Below are 21,808 nucleotides of genomic sequence, written 5' to 3'. Positions count from 1 at the left end.
TACATGCATGTCTGAGTTGATGGCTGCGGCTATGTAGTGGCTTTTGGTGTTGCTATGGCAACCTTTACTTCTGAATGCTGATTAAGCCTCATATTCAGACCCGGCCTGCCATTTCAGGAAGTTATTGTGAAACTACACATCCTTATGACTAGGTTGGCTGAAATAAGCATGGCAGTCTCAACCAGCTACATCTAGCTGAATTAGAACTACCACTACAGTCATGACAGTACAGCATTATTGGTGCAGGTGTAATGGGTCTTAAGTGGAATTCGGTATCTTACTTCCGGTAAACTCAATTGGCTACATCTAACCAAAATAGCTTACCAGGGATGTGTCCCTTTTGCTGATAAGAAGATAAGTTGAACATTCTCATTTGTTCCTAAACTTTTGGATTGCTTGCTGGATTGGTTAAGTTCTTTATTATCCCACAGTTACGGTACATGCATTCTTTAATGACATATAGCTTTAAAGGAAATTGTCAGTCCCGCCTTAAAGCGCCCCATCTCTTTTTTTTCCCCCACTTTTTATTTTCAAGTGGGACATTTTCAGGGGACATTTCTTGTGGCAGGAAAGCTTTGTAGAGGTGCTGGTCACCTGTTCCTCCTCGCCACTCACTGGCATGAATGGCTTGGTATTTTGTAGCTATTTCGATTCTTTATTTCTTTATGTATCGATTTGTATTTCTATATTTTTATGCTAGTGTAAAGTCTACTGAAACTAAACTAAAACTTAAGTGCTAATCTGTCTACATGTGGCTAAAATATTAAACCATTCTCAGTTGGGCAGATATTCTCAATGACAGGTACAGGTGCCTATAGTGAGTGTGCTTTGGTGTCCATCAAATAGTTATGGTACACTCAGTTGGCTACATCTAGCCAAAATAGCACACCACTAGAATACATGTTATATAGACAGTAGGAACATTTCAGTAAGTACAACAGTTGACTGTTTAGATTATTCAATGAGAGTTTTTTTTTATGTTACCCGAGGGCAAATAAATTGAAAGTCAGAATAAAGAGGGAAGAATATTATGCCTGCATAGATATGTATGCAGATATTTCAGGACACAAATTGTCAAAGTGTTTCCATTTTTGTGGAACTTTGTAAAGTATTTAGTTTTGTGGCGCGGAATTCTTTAGTCTTTTCAGTTCGCGGATAGATGGTCAAGCAGCCCATGGTCCGTTTTAAGTTGTATTGTGTCACGGGTAGTAAAAGTTCGTTTATTGTTCTGGGGTCGAGAGAATTCCCTATTTGGTCATGATATTTGGTTTTGGTTTTGTGAATGGGCACATTATGAACATGGTATGTGGAATGTAGGTGGGGCAATCGTGGGAAGGTTTCGTGGGTAGGGATATAGTTAATGTAGAGTAGTATCGACGATGACTCCGACGGAGCAGGGTCGCTTGTAATGGTAGAGAGATTGAGAGAGTGAGTGAGAGTGGATCACTGGAACCACCCGGCGAGTGGGTTCAGCCCTCGCAGGTTATAGGGCAGACTCCACCGTTCTAAGAGTTCCGTGAGACCGAAAGTCTACGGCAGAATTTTGTGATTTTGGGAAAGTCTTCAATGACCGATTTCCACCGGCGCCCACAGCCTGGAACCGTGTCCTCCTACACCGTAAATATCGTGCGTAAAATAGTTAATTTGTAATTTTTATCTAAGCAAAGCTAAGTGCAGTATGCCCAATTGTTGAATTTGATTTGTTAAAGAGCGAAGCTATCGAGCAAACAAAGTTTTCCGTTTAGTGATGTTCAATGAAGTTTCAATTGGTTATTTTCTTTTTGAAGTTGCAAGTAGAATCAGTTTAAAGTGTTTTCAGTATTTCACGATGATGCATTGCCTTTAAAATTGTGTATTATTGGCAAGATAGTTGGACGTTTTTGATTAATTATTTTACTGTAGATGGCCACCAAACCCCGGGCTAAAACTGAGGCCGTATGTCGTGGCAACCGAAAACACATTTTAGTTTATTTTAGATTAATTTTGTTATATGTTTTAATGCAAGCTGGCCAAAGATGTGCTCTGATTTATTGAGTTAATCGAGTGGACGAACCCTTGAGTTCAATCCAAGGAAGTTGTAAATAATTTGTACCTTTGAGTTAAACGTGAACAAGAAGAGCTGTGACTTGTAATTGTTTATTGTTTCAACCAAGGCTTGAAAGAAGCACCCTTAAGTATCCAAGAAGAAAGTTGTATATTATAAGTGATTTAATTAATTCATTGGTTTCCTCAGCCAACAAGGGCGTAAGAAAACACCCCTTGAGGTTACGACCTAACAAACTGTACTACATTTTCCGGAAATTTCTGTAAATATTAATCCCCCTTCTCTTGTTAAAGAACATGGTTTATTTCAAGAAGAAGAATAGTGTTCATCCTGTCAATTTACTTGAGTTCATTTGATGCGTATGTCACTATGTATATTACTTTCTTTGTAAATCGATGTGACACAAATCAAGAGGTTCAAATTGAGAATGTCGTTATTCTTTTAGAGGAAATGATCAGCTCTCTCCAAGAACTGTTGACTCTAAGCGAATTTGCAAAAAACTAACAAAAAATAAATGTTTTGTTGCTCGAAAGCTCGAAATGAAAAACACCATGACTGATCGCTGTGTGGTGACTACATGTACCTGTTTATAATATTGATATCACGTGTTTCCATCCACCAATCAACGCCCGTTTTGTGTTCCTGTTGGTGCACGGCTTTTGCATCGTTTAACGTTGATATTTCGCTGGTTGCTGTTTGGCACATGTAAATTCCTTCTTCGGTTAGTTTGCCCCGTTTCCGGACACGCTTGTTTTAAGTCCTCGCAGTTTTGACAACCAGTTTTATACCTTACAGAGGAGTCGTTGGAGTTTTTATTGTTAACTGTTTTGAGTATTCTTCATCGTCAGTCGTCTGTCCTTGTGTGAACACTATTTTTACCGCATCGGAACTATATAACTCCACTACGCCGACCGCGACCGCCGGCCAAGGATTGTCCTGCGGAGTTCCGTTTCACTTCACGTAATCAGATCCCGAACAGAGCACCGATCCGAACCCAGATTGCCGTATTGTGGTGAGTTATTGTATGAACTTCTCAAGCCCATATTTAAATCTTTAGGCCCAAACACGATCCTTAAAGAGGTATCATGAAAAAAAAGTTTGTCCTTCTTTTGGAAGAATGGTGTGCAAAGGCACTACCTATGCTGGTTGACAGTTGGGATACTTTAAGCAGTGAAACAAAAGAAAATAATGGCTGCAATCAATGACTTGTACTGTGGCAAGTATGTTTTCTTGAATTTACAGGAGTATGCAGGATAAAGAGGTAAAGAGTCAGCTACACTTCTAGCAGTTAGAACTGTGTGCGAGGCGTTTGGCCCAGATGCGAATACTAAAGCCAGTGCTCCTGTTGAATTTCTCAACTCCTTGGATCGTGTTGGTGAAAAAAGTAAGCTTAAAGCATACCGAGGAAACCGCTTTAATATACCATTTGAAAACGCCTCTGCTGTATATTACCATTTTCATCAAGGACATATTCGGAATGCTTATGAATCACTTCCACAAGCCAAACAAAAGAATCAACTCATCCGCTCTGTAATGTTTGATTTGGATGATCAAATTATCATCGGAGGAATACGCGCTATGGGAATGATAAATTCCCACATTACGCAGCCACTAATGACAATGTTAGATAAGAGGGAAATTTCTGTAATGGACACTAGTGTCTACTACACAGTTACATGATGCAGTGAAGAAGTGGATGGTTGACCCACAAGAGCTTGTAGATGACAGTGCCATCAAGTTTCCAGATTTTGTTTCTTTTGGAGATGCAGTTCACAAAGCCCTCTATGCAGTGGTACAAAGATATAGAATTTAATACCAAACAAGCTATCAGCATTATTCTACATAACATGTATGTTTGTATTAGAAGGCAATTAGAGGACCATCTTCCTGGAGGTAAGTACCGTATTCCAGGAGAAGACCTCCGCCAGGCTACTTCCACCTGCCCTAAGGACAATGTCGCAGCAGAGCATGTTTTCGCTGGGCTTGACTACCTTAACCAAAAGAGCCCGAACATGACAGCCCTTGCCATGCAAGGTGTACTTCTATGGACACAGAATAAGACCGCCGAAAACGGCTGTATGCCCCATGCAGAACACTGCTGTATCATTTCTCATGTGCACGGACGAAATATTTGAGTTTCTCCCGGCAATGATGCAAGTTTATTTATATATATTAGTTATTTCAGTGTTGTATTTAAACGCCGGATTTGTCTTTATAGTGTCTTAATGTTCAAGTTTCACTCTATATCAGTCCTCAGCCATTACTTGTTATATTGCTGCATTTCATCTTGCATTTAAAGTTGTTTTTATTAGACTGTTCATTAGACTGTCTCTCTGCTCTTATTGTTTATGTGCATTTTCGTGTTATTTAATGAGCCATTCATGTATTTGTTATTTATAGTTTCACCTGTGTAAGTTTGTACACTGACACTGAGTGCAAATAAATGGGAAGGAAGCTCACAAAGGTCTCCGATGTCTCCTTTGTAACGTGCATGTGACATAAGGGATGTGAGGAGGTTAGTTATAACTAAACACAGATCTAGTGATGGTTCACTCATTGACACTGTTTCAGTTCAAACTATAAACCTTACTTCATGGCCATTGACTGCAAAGACAGAGTAGTAGTCAGTGGTTTCGGGAAACAGCCCAACCCACCCGAAATGATGCTCTCACACACATCCAACTCCTCCATCATGTCAAAATACATGTAGTTAAAGAAGAAAACCAGTGCCTGAAGAAAAGAAATATGAAGCTACTTGACAAGATTGATGGCATGAAACATGAGGAAAGTGACCGCTTGACCAAAGAACATGATGCCATCAATCAACAAGCCAAGATGGAGAGTGATGACAAATTCACAGCCATTGCTCCTGAGGAATCCCCTGGCAACAACAAAAACAGGCCATCCAGGTAGTAAAGAGAAAGTGGTGGCATTCAGCTGTAGTTCAATTCTGCATTGCGTTGCAGACAAAGTCAACAGCCACATGTAATTTGCTCAGACAGACTGTTTTTTGTTAAACTACTGCATCCAAACACTCAACATGGGTACACTCACTTTGAAAACCCGGTCTCAATTCAGATTTGATGTTGCAGACACTAGCAGACAACAATGTGTATAACGTGCAAGCTCATCAGCGTAATATTTCAATCGTATTTGATGAGGTGAAGATTAAGTCTGATCTTGTTTATTCAGTGCATTCTGGAAGTGTTGTACGTTTTAAGGATCTATACAAACTTGTGGACAAAAAAATGGGGTTTCTGGTTTGACGCCTAAGTCTCCTAGCGACAAACCCAGCCCCATCATTGCCAGGTTCATTTTCCGCCATGAGCGCCACTCAGTTTTGGTGAACGCCAAAAAAGCCCTCACTAACTTTGATGGTTTTGTCCTACCCGATCTTCCAGCAGCCAATGTTTAGAAAAAGCGAGCACTACGAGACGTCATAAAGCGGGCATACGACGCTGGCCACCATCCCGTATTCCGTAATGGCGGGCTCTTTATTCAGGGGAATAAGTACCAAGCCCCCAGCTAAGTGCACCAAACCCTTGGATATCAGAGCTCAGCCATTCTTGTCATTCCATCACATATTTCGTGATTATATTTACCTTTCCACTTTTGTTTAAGATGTTATGTTGTTTCAGTGTTGTTTAATGCCCTGGTGTAAGACAGCATATCACAATGTTTATTTGTTTGTTATTTTTGAGTTCTTTACATATTTTACCCTTTTGGATTTCAGTTTTCTTAATTATTGTTTAAATGGGTGATACAACTCCCAGTTCTTTTTATTATAATATAGATCCAGATTTAAATTTTTTTAGCAGCGGATATCCAGTATCAGTTCTATGACCAAGATGAGTTTATGAATTGTTTTAATTCAATACTAATACCGAACTGCTGCATATCAATGCACGCAGTTTGCCTGAAAATATATCAAGTATTGTTCATAATTTGAAGTTGCTACAAACAAGCTTTTCAATCTTAGGGGTCTCGGAATCCTAGTTAGAGGACGTCTGTGATCCGTTGATTTAGATTCCAAATTACAAAGTAGAAGGTTCATGCAGGCTAAACAGAAGAGGTGGTGGGGTTGTACTTTATATGAAGCAGGATCTTGTGTATGGTAGAAGATTCATGCAGGCTAAACAGAAGAGGTGGTGGGGTTGTATTTTATATGAAGCAGGATCTTGTGTATGGTAGAAGGTTCATGCAGGCTAAACAGAAGAGGTGGTGGGGTTGTACTTTATATAAAGCAGGATCTTGTGTATGGTAGAAGATTCATGCAGGCTAAACAGAAGAGGTGGTGGGGTTGTATTTTATATAAAGCAGGATCTTGTGTATGGTAGAAGATTCATGCAGGCTAAACAGAAGAGGTGGTGGGGTTGTATTTTATATAAAGCAGGATCTTGTGTATGGTAGAAGGTTCATGCAGGCTAAACAGAAGAGGTGGTGGGGTTGTATTTTATATAAAGCAGGATCTTGTGTATGGTAGAAGATTCATGCAGGCTAAACAGAAGAGGTGGTGGGGTTGTATTTTATATAAAGCAGGATCTTGTGTATGGTAGAAGGTTCATGCAGGCTAAACAGAAGAGGTGGTGGGGTTGTATTTTGTATAAAGCAGGATCTTGTGTATAAAATACGTAAAGTTTGTGTATTGGTAACTCTGAAACGGAAACATTTTTTATTAAGCTTGTTCACTCCAATAAATCTAATGTTACAATTGGAATTATTGATTTTGTTTGTTTTCAAAAATGACCTTTTAACAGAATCACAGTTTGGCTTTAGACGTAACCCCTTCGACTGATCTAGCTACATCTTCTGTTGTTAATAAATTGTATAATGATCGAGATTTTTCAGTAAGTATTTTTTTGGATTTATTTTAAGCATTTGATACAGTTAACCATGCTATCTTGATGCGTAAATTAGAACATTATGGTGTCCGAGGAATAGCGCTTGACTAGTTTAAAAGTTTAAAAGTGTGACTGTGAACCACTCAACAGAATTTGTTAAAGACCAAGGTGCCAACACAAATAAGATAGAAGGTCATTGGCGCCAAATGAAGGTTAGTCTTCTGACTCACGGGAACGGAAGGCGGAAGCACCATTTAACATCTAATCTTTGAGAATTATTGTAAAGATATACTCACAAGGACAGACACATTCGGGCAATTTGTGGGAAGAAACATTTTATTGTTGAGGGTCGTCATCCCATTCAGAAAGAGAAGTTTAGTAGACAACTTCATTGTGCTTTTGGGATACTGGTCAGTGAATGCAGATATCTATCCTCTGTATATCTGCAAATGTGAAGTAAAGGTGAGGCAGTGGTGGCACAGTTTTAGTAAGAAGAACAACAGGTACGGCCCAATGCAACATCGATAGCTGTTTTTGAATCAACTAAATGTGACCGCTGCAGAGCAAAATCTCCATCTATAAAATCTTTGCTCAGTGATCATAAGGCTGCAGCCCAGAGATCAAGGCTCTGTTGGTTCGGGAAAGATTTTCTTCAGATTATGAAGAGGGGGTCTGACGGCTATGTAGCTGTGTATCTGAGAGTGTTTTCGGATTTCTCTTGGAAACTGAAAATACCAGGAGGATTCTATATGTATCCCACTTCAACTTCCAGAAATGTTGAGGAAAGATAACTGAGAGCGACTTTGCTCTGCGATATAGAGTGGGGTCATTTGTTAAGGGAATAGCAACTTCCAAAAGCTAGTGCTATCAAAGACAAGAAATAATGGGCAGGAGCCGCTGCATGAGTCAGTCGTGTTCCTGATTTCAACGTGAGTGCCTGCCTCTCTTTATTGAGTGTGTTCCACCCCCGCTTGGGAATTAACAGTGCGCGACTCGCCCCTACAGAGTGATCTTTCTGCCATTAATGTATCGAGTTAAGGCGAAGGGAAGGAGTTACATTATCATTACTACATCACCGAAGATTCCAAACTGCAGTATGTCAGTGATTGCAGCTGTACAAAAAGGCATATATGTAAACTTTCTGTCGAAAGAACAGCCATCAGACAATCCAATACTGCTTTACAAAAGCAAATATTTCTGCCTTGTTGGAGAAGGAAAGTGTTTCTCTTGAGCTTGAGCAAGAGTCAACCAGAAAGGAGGCAATGATGGGTTTTGATGAGGAGATGATGGCAACCTTTCCAATAGATTCTCCTTTCTGGCTTATGTGGGAACAGCAGAAGGAGTCTGATCTGAAGGGTAAGCAGATGTGCTGGCACCCAGCTGTAATGTCTTGTTTGAGATGTCTTTTCTTGAGCGGTGTTGTCAAGGTGAGTGAAATTCTAATGAAGCATCTCATGTGTTAGCTTTAATGGTGCGTGGAATAAGTCTTGCAAAGGCAAAACTGCCTTGCCCCTTAAAAGCTAAAGTCCAGATATTTCAATTATTTGGCCCTTATATACAAGTGTTTTCTATGGTGGCCCTGAAGGGACATCGCATATCGCAAACGTGTGCGCATACGTATGCAATGTCGTGAAACAATTCGCAAATATGTGCGCACACGAATGCAATGTCGTGAAACAATTCGCGAATATGTGCGCACACGTATGCAATGTCGTGAAACAATTCGCAAATACGTGCGCACACGTATGCAATGTCGTGAAACAATTCGCGAATATGTGCGCACACGTATGCAATGTCGTGAAACAATTTGCGAATATGTGCGCACACGTCTGCGAATATTATTTGCGATGTCGTGAATTTTATTGCATACCATGTTGCATACCTTTGAATAAAATGTCTAATGATCTGGGGGGTTTCTTTCCAACAGTGAGATAAGCGGTAGTCATTGCAGCAGAAGTCTTTGTTGTGAGGCAAGCGAGGCGTGTGGTCGTCCTTGGCCTGGTGCCAAGTTCCTGGGTATACACATGCTTTACAGAGGGAGCCTGCTGTAGCGCCACAGTACTCCCTAGATCAGTAACAAATTATCCACAACTATGACATCATCCTAATGGTATGCAACATGGTATGCAATAAAATTCACGACATTGCAAAACAAATCGCACTCGTGTGCGCACATATTCACGATTTGGTTCACGAAATTGCATACGTGTGCGCACATATTCACGATTTGGTTCACGAGATTGCATACGTGTGCGCACATATTCGCGATTTGTTTCACGACATTGCATACGTGTGCGCACATATTCGCGAATTGTTTCACGACATTGCATACGTGTGCGCACATATTCGCGAATTGTTTCACGATATTGTATATGTGTGCGCATATATTCGCGATTTGTTTCACGACATTGCATATGTGTGCGCACACGTTTGCGTTATGCAATGTCCCTTCGGGGCCACCATAGTTTTCTCTATACATGCTATGTGGCTCTCCTGCTAATGTTTTTGCCTCTGGCAATGACTCTGTCACTAAATGGGTAGAAGACAGCTTTGGGACCTCATATAAATCATCAAACCAATAATAATCAAAAACTATACCCTTCAAATTCCGAGGCTCTGCCCCTTGACCGACAAAATTAGCTGGCATTCAATTTGCCCTAGCTACAACCTTGGACACGCGGGCAACGGCCATTCACGGGGTGGTTGGGCGGGGTCCGAGTGTCCATGCGGGGCAATCATGCTCGCACCACGGCATGGTTTTTCAGGGTAGCGACTTGGAAATCCGGCAGAGTGTTTTTGGCAAGCGATCAAGCAACAAGTGTTATTTTGGAGTGTTTTGGCAAGCGATCAAGTAACAAGTGTGAATTTGGGTTAGCATTGAAATAGCCAAGTGTCTTTTTAAATTAGTCTAACTAAGAAAGTGCGTCTTTAAATTGTAGGCAAATTGCTTGAATCTTTGTGTTTGGACGCTAGATATTTCCAGCCAGAATTTTGGTAAGTTTACTTGCTATTTTTATCCAACAAAACTCTCATTGCGTGCTGTCTTCGACCGATCTTATGTCTGGGTTCCGTTTTTAATTTATTGTGTATCTTCTTGAGTGCATTGTTCCGTTGCAGTCAAGTATATCGTGTCAGTATTTATTTAATCAATCATGCTCGCACCACGGCATGGTTTTTCAGGGTAGCGACTTGGAAATCCGGCAGAGTGTTTTTGGCAAGCGATCAAGCAACAAGTGTTATTTTGGAGTGTTTTGGCAAGTGATCAAGTAACAAGTGTGAATTTGGGTTAGCATTGAAATAGCCAAGTGTCTTTTTAAATTAGTCTAACTAAGAAAGTGCGTCTTTAAATTGTAGGCAAATTGCTTGAATCTTTGTGTTTGGACGCTAGATATTTCCAGCCAGAATTTTGGTAAGTTTACTTGCTATTTTTATCCAACAAAACTCTCATTGCGTGCTGTCTTCGACCGATCTTATGTCTGGGTTCCGTTTTTAATTTATTGTGTATCTTCTTGAGTGCATTGTTCCGTTGCAGTCAAGTATATCGTGTCAGTATTTATTTAATTGCTGTGTGAATTGTTTGCTTACGATTGTGTTGCTAAGATTTTGAGTATCCTTTTCAGAATAGTTGTGATGAAGTGGCAGCTGGTAGTTGAGTTCGCAGAGAACTTGGATGGCCCAGCGTTGACCACAGAGATTGACCTTGAGTTGACCCTCTAGGTTGACGAGTAGCCGTTCATTATCGGTTGAGTAGTCTAGCCGCTAGTAGCTAATTTGGAGACTCGAATAGAGACACAGCAAAATAGTCGGCGTACTTGCGCATGCATTTTGATTGCTGAATTTGCGACTGCATTTTTGATGGACTTGCGAGGAAGACACTTGGGAAAACATGATTTGTTAAAGGCCTCGTTTATAAAGGATAGAACAAGAAGAACTGTAACTTCAACTATTTAATCATGAGAAAGTGAGTCGCCCAGGAGGCATTAAAGAAGATTGCCCAAGGGCAATGTAAGAGTTCGGAACTGTTTTATAGTCACATTATTATTACTTTCTTCCACCCCCAGTAGAAATATATCCAACCCTGTCCCAGTGCAACAGACAAACAGAAACCGATCGGGCGGTAGATTTCCACCCAAACGAGCCTGCATCCTTAGCCCAAGATTGCTCGTATTCCCCGGGTCTTAGGTACAATTTGGATTCAGGATAAGGGGAACTTTCAGCCAAGAGGTTGGACTAATCCCTGGACTCCTAAATTTTAATTAGTCTCCTGGAAACCCGCCACAATATACACACCGGAGGTAAAGGAAAGTCCAAAACACAGGCATGTGCCATACTGACACAACAAATCAGATTTCGTAATGATATGACATGTTAGGATGTCATCCTCCAAGAAAGATCTTGTACACAAAGGCGACTCAACAAGATCCAGGGAAAGACGTGGAATATGTTTGTAAATTTGAAGGAGATGATGAAGACACAGTCTAATCTGTTGCTGAAGTCCTGGCAAATATGGTTGTTGGCGACCTGTTTTTCTTTGTTAAGGTACATGCACACTCTTGCTTAAAAGCTCTGTCAAAATGTGGCATTGTCCCCAAAGAAGGAAGAATTTGACAAAGAAGTTAAACCATGCTAAACAGTTTACTGTTTAGATTTTATTTTTATGTTGCCTAAATCTTTATTTTTCTTGGTGTGTTCTTACTTCTTTTGTTTGCCAAAAGATTGATATATTTGGAAATAACAGTTTGTGTGCTGATGCGACAAACAATTTTAAAAATGACTTTGTCTCATGCAACATTTTTCAAAACAGGTTGTTGTAATTCTCGTAATTTTGGAAAGGATTGTTGTTTGATCATAATTTTAAAATTATGAGGGGTTGCATTTTAACTTAATATGAATTTCCCAACCAAAATTGACAAAAGCGGGGATTAATGCCTCATTTTGATAGAGCTGGTCACACTCAATTTCATCTGCAAATTATGCAGCCATTTTAAGTTTATTTTCCCTTTATCATTACACAGGCCGCTGTTTTGAATATAAATGGCAGGCATTTTGTTTATTTAATGAGCTCAATTAAGCATGACATAAGTTTTGTCTTATCTCAGACGATGACAAATTTGGTCGAAAGCCGTCATTTCCATTTAAAGGTGCAGAGCCCTATATCATTAAATAGGCAGCCATTTTATGTAAATGTGTCAGCTATTTTGAATAAAAATAGCGGCCATTTTGCATGTTTAATGAATCCAATGAAGCGTGGCTCAAGATCCTTTTCTTAGGCAATACTTAACATGGACGATGACCAGAAGTTTGGTTGAAATCCCTCAAGTAGTTTTAAAGATAAGATTACATGTAGTTGCGTATTTCCCTATAGGCTATACACAGGCTGGTATGTACATGTAACCCTACAGTTTTAAATAATAACAAATAAACTGGATTGAAAAAAGTTTCCTTACTTTTTGTAAACAGTTTATAGTTTCAGCAGAATGGAAGATAGATGACTTAAAGGAAGAGCTACTTCAGTGTAAAGAGGTAAATGCCATACTAATGGATGCCGCTTTAATGTGGAGAACAAAATTAGCAGAAGAACAGAATCAGGTACTGTTACTTTTAGCCAATTGCTCTTTCACAGACAATTTGCGAAAGTGTGTTTATGAGCTGTTGGGGTGCCATGTGGCACAAGACAAAGTTCCCAAAGTAATAGAAAGTGTTCTAACCCTTACCAAAGCAAATATAGACAAGTTACCTAGCAATACAACACAACTTCACCTGGAAAACTTGGCACAAGCAGGCAACCTCTTATTACAAAGCGATGAAACGCACAAGTTTGGCGAAAGTTATGAAGCTTTTATTGCCGATGGTGACAGTGGTAACTCATTCCTCCTTGGAATGAGACACATGGCTGACAAATTAGTCTTGGTGCAAGACGGCCCTGTTTTGTATTTCCACAAATTATTTCCGCCGCCCATAGCGGGCCCTATCACTCCACCAACCGCTATCACCCACGAACAGCTATCACAGGAACGTCTTGGGAATCTTGTGAATTCTGCTCGGGAAATTCCGAGCAGAATTCAGTGTGCGTATGCATACATTATGACATAGCTTGTATCGCGTGCGATGAATCATTCAAGTCATGAGTCTAGTACCTGCACGTCTGCATGATTTAGTTCACAATGTATGCGTAGACTAAGAAGCTGCGATGCGATACACAATGGGCTGAATAGAGTGGCTCTCCATGATTTTCGGTATCTAAGGAAGCGTTTCATTATCAAAGAAATGGCTGCCCGTGTTACAAATATAGACGAAGCGATTGATTTTGCAGCGAAGAAGTTAGGTCTTGGAAAGCTGAAAGAGCAGCAAGTCTGTGCCCTTCAAAAGTTTGTAAGTGGCCATGATATATTTATCAATCTACCGACTGGCTTAGGAAAGAGTGTTATTTTCCAAGCGGCAACAGTAGTGTTAGATTTTTTGAATGCAGATGATGGAGGCAATAAAGCTCTCGTGATCATCGTGATCATCGAAAGCTTTGGCTGTGGATCAGTTAGATCGTGAGCGACAAGTTGGCATAAAAGCTGCCAACATAACTTCTCACACTCCAGATTGTATTTTGGAAGAAGCGGAGAAGTTTTCAATCTTGTTTGCCAGCCCCGAGTCTCTGTGCTCAACGAATGGAAGGGAGCTTCTTAAGTCAGTCAGAAGCAGATGTTATAGACTTTTTGTTGATGAGAGTCATTGCGTAATTTGAAACAGAATGTGAAATGAAAAGTTAACCTTTGTTTCATATTTAATTTGAAATAATTTTGTATGTAATGCCTTTTCATTCACACAAAAATCAGACAAAAACTATTTCCTATCAAAATTATAATTTTGTCAGTCATGACTCGTGTCATGTTGTAGGGTAAAAAAACCACATACACATACGACGTAAGCTTAATAATACAACAACATCAGACAAAAATAGACAAAAATTTCATTGCAATCACTGTTTCTATTCAGGAGAGTTCTATTATTACCTTGTTTACTGGAATACTGAGAAGCTTTTGTTGGTGTCTCTTCTTTTCGCATGCACATATCCCCTTTCACTCAGAAGCCTTTAATTGAATGTATGTACAAAGTACGTGTACTTTAAATAATTTGTTGGGGATCACTGTTTAATTTGAGTTTGTTAAGACAGTGGGTTGAAAATGTTTTATTGCAATGCATAAGGATGAGAGAAGTCAAGCTAATCTCTAAATTATTCTATTTCGCTGTCTTTGTGGTATTGATTTTAATGTTTCAAATGTTTTATCTTCTCAGGGGACATTCATCTGGACAGAGCGCTGCATTTCGTAAGTGCTACGGACAGCTTGGTGAGTTGCGCTCAGTGTTGAAAACAACTACCAGCATCATTGCATTGACAGCACCTGCAACCAAGAATGTGAGGCAAACAGTTGTGGATAGTCTGGCCCTGAGGAACTACTGCCTGATCAAAGAAAGCCCTGAACGCTCCAACATCAAGTATGTTGTTGTGAAATCTGCAGAGAAGAACTTTAAACACTGCTTTGAGTGGATTTGCAATGAAGTTGCTGAGAAAGGTGTTTCAACTGACAGAAAAATCTTGTACTCTCAGTCACGTTAACATGTCATCGAACTTTACTATCTTCTGTTCTGTGCTTCCTCAAGAGTCACATTGCTTTTTTGATATGTACCAAACCAACACTGAATGTGATGTTCAAAAAAGAATCATCAATAGCTTTGCACAAACAGATGGGGAGATTCGAGTTTTGTTCGCCACCATAGCATTTGGTCTGGGCATCAATGTACGCGGTGTACACACTGTCATAATGGTTGGCCATCCTACTGACTTGTATGACGTAATGCAACTAAGTGGACGAGCAGGTCGGGATGGCATTCAGAGTGTTGCTATTCTGTTTAGGTATCCTGGTGCTGGAATTGGCCTAAAAACCAGTGAAGACATGAAAGACTTCATGAAGGGAGCTTCATGTAGGAGAGAAGTCATCACGAGGAGTTTTCCTTCCAGTGGAGACAGTAGCACACGTATAGAAAAGCACAACTGCTGTGACATTTGCGCTGACATGTGTACCTGTGCTGGTGATAAATGTGTTGTTCCACGATGCTTCGCAGAACAACAAACAATGGATTTTTTGCTCCATGGAACATCTGCTTCATCGTCAGAGTGCAAAGTTTGCAAAGTAGATGAGAGTGCTACATTAGAGCTCAATGAACAACTTCAAGTGTACAAGAGAACATTACTTGCTGACAGTAGTAGTAGCCATCTATATTCTGGTGCGGACCTGACTTGTGGACTCTCTGGCATCACCATTAAACAAATTGTGCCATAAGATGCCGTACACACATAGGGGTGAAAGTAACACTCAAGCTTTGATTCGAGCGGTAGATAGTCTATTTCACTGTAGTGCATCTAGTTTGCCAAAAGATCTACCACTATTAATGAAAGAGAAGGGTTTTAAAGGGGGAGAACAATGTACTTTATATCCTAGATGGCTGGGAAATAGGTTGAACATATTATTAATAAATGCTGGATTATTATATTTATATAGAAATGCCGTCAAAGAATTCTTTTCAAAGATAATGAAGCCACGCAACGGTTTACACATGGCTGTCAACAATGCCCTGAATAACGAAAGTCTGATGCCAGGCCTACGGGCATTAGGTCTAGTAGACAAATATATAACTGGGCCATGGAAGAGATGGTTAGGAGAAGGCCACACATTCCTTGAGACGAGTTAAGTTTTCTCGTCAGTGGTAGAAAATTTGGAGAATTTTAATTCTAACACAGCCATCCATGGGTTGGATACAACCGTGTTCTGGAGCATTGTCAAAAAAGATGACAAGTACGCCGCCCTCATCCTGCCAACACCCTTTGACAGCTCTACAAGTTACATCCTAGAGGATTCCTCGTAGAGGAAGTGAAATGCATCATGAAGCGCCAGCTGGCAGACCATCTCCCAGGTGGCATATTTCACGAACCATCACCAGACTTGGAGAAACAAGCAGCATCATGCACAAGTGACAATATCTCGGGTGAACGTGTCTTTGCTGTATGGGATGCAAAAAAACTTAGCGCCCATACAACTTACGTACAATGAAAGTGTCATGCAAAACATTATTTCAAACCAACAAAGTTCGGGAAATGTACCTAGCTGGAAAAACCAGCACAGAGAAAGACATCATTATCAAAGAGGCCACAAAACAGGCAGCAATAGACAGGAAAAAAGGCATGTTGAAAGGATGCATACTTGTGAATGAAATGAAGAAATGGTTTGAAGAGTTAAGACAGTTGATTGAAAAGAGAGAGGGAAGTAAAAGAGACTTTAAAGAAAAGACCCTAGAGGCAGTAATAGAGCATGGATTCTGGGAGACAGAAGAAGATATTCATACAGGAGTTGAAGGGCTTTCAAAGACCAGAGCAATTGCAATATCTAAGTCTCAAATACGATTTCGGTTAGATATGTTGGGCTGCCAGGCTCTGAGGAAAATATCATACACAAAAGCAGGTCAATTTGAATTAGCATGGCTTATGAATGTAAAGGAACAAGTTTATATGTTACAGACATAAACATTTTGTAATATATGTGACACGGGTTAATGATATGGCGAGGTAATGGCTTTTTATACTTTTTTGCAATTATATTACAAAATATTACTTTATTCCATTGTTTTTTGCTTAATTGATTTGTATATTGTGTAGTATTGCATACTAGTTACTAATATAGACCAGATTAGAGCTGTGAGTGAAGTACATAGGGTGTATCACAAATAATTTTAGTCACAGACAAAGTGTAACGTAACTAACTGTAACGTAACTAACCATGATTTGGGGGCAATGCCTGGAACTGATAAGAGTTATTTTATTTTTGTCCCTACCAAAACACTTGCAAGTACCCTTGTAGTTATAGAAATAGTAAGGTTTGTTTCAGCTGTACCCTGTTTGAGGTAACTTTTTGTTCAAAGACATGCAATTTTTTTCCATGTCCCTTTTTTGTAACGTAACTAACCAAAATTAAATAACCGAATAAATGTGTCTAGAAGTTTGTAATTTTTGTGTATATTAGGTCTAGCCAAGATGTAGCCATGGTACAAAAATGGAGACTTGATAGGCTTTCATGTTAATATTAGAGATTATAGAGCTGTGTTAAACAGCTAAAAGTGTAACGAAACTAACCATGGAAATGCCCACAATGACTTACATGGAAGTAGGCGTTATTTCTTTCTTGAAATGAACCTCTTACTGGGGTAATGAATATTTAGGTAATATTATGATTCACACGGAACTGGGGCTTTATTTCGCTTCTAGGAGTAAAGTATTGTGTTAAGCGGTGTTTGGGTTGGTCTTCCTTTATCCTGCATTAAGCATTCTTAAAGGGCCATTATAATTAAACGTGTGACGAATAAGGAGAGTTTGACACTTGTTCAGATGAATGGAAAGATTTTATTGGGCTATAGAGTACAAGGTATTGTGTTTGGCCTGGTTGTTGCCAATGTGTCAGCCATTGTTGCTTGTTGAACAAATCGATTGGACACAATCATGATAGGGCGGACAATGTTTACAGACAAAAGGCAATATCAATAGCAAATATACGGCCGGTTGGATTGAAAAGGAAAAGTAAATCCAGGCCGGATTAATTTGTACCATGTAATTGAAGGATTATCTTGTGGCATGAAAAAGACAGTTGTTAACACTTTGCGGTAACACCTTGATCAATTTGTGAGTTTTGGTTAGTTCTATGGGGTTTTAACCAGTGTGAACAAGAAGAAAGGTAGCTTTGTTATCCACTTTTCTAGAAATCCAAGGGATTAACATGGTGAGTTCACACTTGCCTGTTGCGATTGAATGACTTTATTTGGCCAGGTTGAAGTTGCTCTGTTCATGGCGTTTGTTGCTAAGTTACAGCCCTGGCTGTGGTTCTATATTGTTATCCCGTCGAGAAATCATATGATGACTTTTGATGTTCTTATCTGTAAACGCCACAAAACCAGCATCTCCATACGGAAGCATTCATGGTTCGAACAGAGTAACTTTTCAATTAAAGAGACCATTAAGTTTAAATACTTGTAATGTTTGAACTTAACACAACAACAAATTAAAGAACAGCTTCGTCTAAGTTCTAACACAGCCGTCGATTGGGATTAACTTGCCGTGAATGCTGCGACGTTATGGTGTCAAAAGAGTCAAGTCAAATTGGCGAACCAGGTGTGATGGTACAGATCGACGAGTCGAAAATAGGAAAACGAAAGTACCATAGAGGTCATCAGGTTGAAGGCCAGTGGGTGTTTGGTGGCATTGAAGAAGGGTCCAGAAAGTGCTTCATTCAATGTGTTGAGCGTCGGGATCAAAACACACTTATTCCACTTAAATTCAAAAGTGGATCAAGCCAGGCAGTCTGATTGTTTTGGACTGTTGGAAGTAATAATCCTCACTGGCTGCGTTGGGGTATATTCATCAAACTGTTAACCATTCTAAGGAATTTGTGAACGCTGAGGGTTTTCATACCAACAGGATTGAAGGTCATTGGAGGCAAACGAAATCAAGTCTACCATCACATGGTCGTAAGAAGGAATATTATAGTTCTTATTCGGCCGAATTTTTGTACCGATACATGCACAGAGGTGAGGATATGTTCAGTACATTCATGAAGGATGTGGCCATTATATACCCACCCAAATGAATGTGAAAATAGTGATGTGATTATTGAGTAGAGAATGACAAGTATAACAAATTGGCCTAAAAATATTGTGAATAGGGTTTTACAAGTAGTTGGAATGTTATCTTTGAATAGAAGTGTGCTATAAGTTATGATTATTGTCCATGACATAGTGTATCATTGTATTTGTTGTTAACCTTGCAAGATGAAAATTGGCAGTTGATTGAGAAATTGTGAACATGAGGAGATGAATACGTAAAGCCATGTTTTGTGAACTGAGACTGTCTCCTTATTTGTTCGTGAATCTGAAATGGGTTATTGAAAAGTAAATGTTTGGACTGGTTAAATTGAAAATGATTTTGATCAAATGATTTGTTGTCAATTATGTAAACATGGTAAAAAGCAATGTTATTGGAAACCATTGTGAACCGTTGTTTGATTTGATGTAAGTGTGAAGACATGTTGTTTGGCGTGAACTGAAAGATCGCCATTAATTGGTCAACGTAAATGGAGAATGTTTAAGTCAAGTGATTTAGGTCAACTGATTTGGTGTCAAAGTTCAATTTGTAAATAGGCATGTTTTTGAAATTTTTACACATTTTAGATTTGATGTAAACCTGAAGACTGTCTTTAGCCTATTTGTGGTGAAACAGATGCTTTTAATGATTGGTAACATAACAAAATATGTTGTTGTGATGATGATTTGATGTACAATTGATTGTTGGTGAAACGTAATTGGATAATGTCTAAGTAATTGTTTTGATTAAAAACCAAGTGATTTAGATCAAGTGATTTTGTGTCCAAGTTCAATTTGTAAATAGGCATGTTTTTGAAATTTGTACACATTTTAGATTCTACGTAAACATGAAGACTATCTTTAGCCTATTTTTGGCGAAAGAGATGCTTTTAATGATTGGTAACATAATAAAATATGTTGAAGTGATAATGATTTGATGTACACTTGATTGAGATGACAATAGATTGTGACAGTTATAAAAGTAAATGGGCATGTATACAGGTAAAAAGCCAATTACGTAAATGAGTATTATACATGTAGTTAGTACAAATATTTTAAGGGGCATGTCAATGTTAATGATTGTTAAAAGAAAAAAATATGTGATGATTGATAAGAGAATAAGATATGTTTTGTGATGATGATGTCATGTCAAATTGATTGAGTTTATAAATGATTGTGACAGTTATAATAAAAGTACATGTATGCCGGTAAAAATGAAATATTTATTAGGTACAGTTTGTAATATATTTATATTAGATTGATGGCATGGGTGAAGGGAGTTTGTTGTGATATAAGAATGAAAAATATAGATTTTAAATAGAATTAATAATAATAATAATAATTGAGACTGAGGCGGACATTGTACAATCGTCACGTACTCAGCGTTGCGCGTGTGGGGTGCATTCTGTATCCCCTGCAACTGTGCAGCCGTAGTCTTGTGCACGCCCTGAGATGCGGAAATCAGAGAAACAGCGCCCGCTAACGTTCGATTATAACAAGCGTGTACAGTTTTTACCGTGCATAGATCGGAACGTTGGTTGTGTGTGACCGCGCAACATCAATGGTTTTGGATCAAGACTTCCACTACACAGTTACCGGGATACACAATGCACCACACGCAGCGCTGAATCGTTGACCCCGGTGACGTGCACACACGGCTGAAGCTCCGCCCCCCCTCAGGTTCAAATTTTCAACCTGGGTCTTTCACTCGGGAATTTGTGCCTTTTCTTCAAATTATTTCTCCAATGATGTTTTGAGTGATATTGTAGGATTCATTAGACATTGAGGATCAAGTTCGTGTTTCTAGAATTTGTGTCAGGATTTTCAAAAGTGGTAAAAATTGAGCAAATCTGCGGACTAGCTGTCGAAATTGTACGTTTTTAACCATTTCGCCCTGCTCACATTGCGTTTGCTTCGTAACCCTCCGGCTACGCCATCGGCAGGAGGGTTACGTTATCGCAACTAATTAAGAGGGCGCTGTTGTGCATCATCCTCAGAGAAAAGATGTCATTGTCCGATGAAGTTGTGCATGATTAAAGAGGGGGAGTGCCAAAGAGGGCGCTGTGGAGAACTAGGAGTACCCCCTAGGTTGCCAAATATTTGTACGTTGCGATTTGTGTGATTGTAGTGTGACCGCGACTCCGTCTCCGTGGAGGCACAGTCATTGCTTCGAATGCATTCCATAGTTGGGATAACTTTCCGCATGGCGCCACCACTTTTTCACTAATTTTTACAAAAAGGGATATATCAATCAGGTAAACTAGATACTATATTATTTTATTCCGAATGAAAAAGTGGTGGCGCCATACGGAAACTTTTCCATTCAGTCAGAAAACAATCCCACCTACTTCAAGTAGGCAGTTTCATCAAGTTGATTTTACGTGTACCAAAACACACACACACACAGCCCCGAAAAAAAAGAACCAAATATATTAAATCATAACTCACATTTTGTACAACTCACAACTATGAGACTTGACAGCAGGCAGGAGCATTCTCTCCTCGTGCTTACATTTTAAAAAATATTCGAAATCGGATGAATAGTTTCGGAGATATTGTAAAAAAAAGAGAGCAACGACAAAAAACAGAGGCTTGGCCTGGCGTGCAGCGCCCATTCGTTTGTGCATGACGTCAACTTTGAACCCCGTGGACAACGGATTTCGGAAATCTTCGGAAAGCGCCGAAGAAGCCCGAAGACGGTTTTTTGCGATGCGGGAGCACATGTTTACACAAAATGAGATAACGATTACATCATCGTGTAGCCGATAAAATTCCGCACATCGTACAGCTAGTCGCATAGCTTTTACTATAAAAACCTATTTTTGTCGGCGTTTTCCATTTTTTGAATCAAGATTTCTTCCAGAGACAATCATCAAAATAGCCTTGATCAAGGCTGTTGACGTACTGTTCCCCGGCCCGGTTCGCTGCACACGCATGCAGTGCATACACAAATGTACATTACCATACATTGTACAGCGAGAACAGTATAGCGTAGTCGTGAGTACGGTCGTGTCTTTCTACTTTCAACCTCGCACATGTGGCTCAAACAACAGCCTTGATGGGTTTGTAAAGCTTTATCGGAATTCCGATAAAAGGGTATTCATGATGTGGGCGTGTCATTCTAAACATTGGCCAATCACAGGCGCGATTGAGAATGACGTACTACTGCAAGCAATCATGCCACGTCCATGCATGCATGGGTGTGTGTGTGTGTGTGTGTGTGTGTGTGTGTACGCTGTACGCTAGCTGT

The 21,808-nt window shown here is 39.6% G+C and overlaps 3 pseudogenes; all 3 read left to right on the top strand.

Annotated features, from left to right (window-relative positions):
• Window positions 1-2,583: 2,583 nt before the first annotated feature.
• LOC139936459 (uncharacterized) lies at window positions 2,584-4,957 on the top strand (annotated as a pseudogene).
• Window positions 4,958-13,053: 8,096 nt separating this feature from the next.
• On the top strand, window positions 13,054-15,218 carry LOC139936458 (ATP-dependent helicase wrn-1-like; annotated as a pseudogene).
• Window positions 15,219-17,731: 2,513 nt separating this feature from the next.
• Window positions 17,732-19,615, top strand: LOC139936457 (uncharacterized; annotated as a pseudogene).
• The last annotated feature ends 2,193 nt before the right edge of the window (window positions 19,616-21,808 follow it).

The sequence above is a fragment of the Asterias amurensis genome, chromosome 4, assembly GCF_032118995.1.
Source record: "Asterias amurensis chromosome 4, ASM3211899v1".
NCBI classification, from domain to species: Eukaryota; Metazoa; Echinodermata; class Asteroidea; order Forcipulatida; family Asteriidae; genus Asterias; species Asterias amurensis.
The sequence above is the reverse complement of the archived record's forward strand: the minus strand, read 5'-3'. Positions and strand labels throughout refer to the sequence as shown.